Source organism: Epinephelus moara, chromosome 13 (genome assembly GCF_006386435.1).
Source record: "Epinephelus moara isolate mb chromosome 13, YSFRI_EMoa_1.0, whole genome shotgun sequence".
Lineage (NCBI taxonomy): Eukaryota > Metazoa > Chordata > Actinopteri > Perciformes > Serranidae > Epinephelus > Epinephelus moara.
The window spans coordinates 30,277,199-30,278,865 of NC_065518.1; positions in this window are offsets into that span (position 1 = coordinate 30,277,199).

Sequence of the window (1,667 nt, forward strand, 5' to 3'; positions counted from 1 at the left end):
GGCGGACACGACTCGCGGCAGTATTTTGAATTTGAGTGCAGTAACCGTTTTGGCCACATTCTTACATACAGCGCCTTTAAAGTTAAAGTTAAAGTCCCACTGATTGTCACACACCTGAGTGTGTGAAATTTGTTCTCCGCATTTGACCCATCCCCTGAGGGAGCGGTGAGCAGCAGCAGTGCCGCGCTCGGGAATCATGTGGTGATCTAACCCCCCAATTCCAACCCCTGATGCTGAGTGCCAAGCAGGGAGGCAATGGGACCCATTTTTATAGTCTTTGGTATGACCCGGCCAGGGAGTCTCAGGACGGACACAAAAGTGACAAAAGTGGGTATTTTTCATTGAGAGTTTGGGACACTTCCAGCCGTGTTTGTAGCCACAAAAATGGATATATTTTAACAAGAATTAGGAACACATCAAGACAAGAGTTTGGGACATGTCTAGTTGTGTTCATGGCGACCAAACTTGGTATTTGAAGCCATAACCTCACCACAAAGTTGTCACAACATAAAATTGAAAATATCCACTACATATAAAATGTACAAATATCACATATCTGTGGTTTGCATAACATTCACTTTGGGGACTGGTTTGGTCAACCTGTACAATATTTTATCACTGAGACAGTCTTATACCTGTTTTGATTACATTTGGGATATGACTTTTACATGGCACATAGAGTAACCTGGTTATTCATATCCCTGCACAATAATGTGTTAATGATTCAAATGTGGAGCTTCCTGGTGACGGAGGTCTTAAAGTGTAGGCCAAGAATTGTAACCCCCCTGAATCAGCCCAATCCCTCTCACCCCTCATTCATGTCATCTCTCTACTGTCAACTAGCTAAAAAGGGCATAAAAAAGCCCCATAAATAATCGATAGAAATGATAACCAGGTTTACAATCGTTTGTGGTGCTGCAGATGTGTCTTTGACCCCAGTTATACTTCCCTTTATAAGTCTAAGCCTGTCTGAGCAAGCTAAATCAAGTGGGTATCTGCTTTTCAGTATGAAATCCCCTAATCTTACTCCATACTTAGTCGTGGGAGGACAAGACTACAGTATGTGTGCTTCTTGAAGAGACAGACATGTTCAACATCTTTAAATGTGGTTAGAACAGTCATAGTTCAGGACGTCCCTATTGCCTCTCAGTTACACTTACAATCAGCTCTTTAAATATCAGATTTCTATGCAGTCTGCTCATGATGTATGAGATGGTTAGAGTTACTCCTCCTCATGCAGCACATCTGTCTGAGTTACCTCAGCAGTTGAGGGGAGTTGAAGTCACTTTAGTTCTGGCTGCCTGGACACTGCTGTATAGCACTCGGCTGCATTTAGCCTCTCAATCTAATCATCAGTCGGAGCAATAGAGGTGGAGAGCAAGAATCCAATTTAGCTTCCACATTACAGTAAAAGTGACTTTCAATTTTTCTATTTCTAGAAGCACCGAGCAGTGACCAAAAACCTGGATATGGTGTTTACATAAGGAATAAGCCATAAGAGGCAGTGGTTTATCATAATTTCAGAACAGCTGAGAGGCATTGTTAGGTACGCGGAGTGATTTTAGCTGTAACTTTCTAAGCCATGGCCTCTCATGGCTTATTGCTTCGATAAATCGGTTACTAAATATACCTTACCCTGCAATGTTTCATAAAATCAACACACAGCA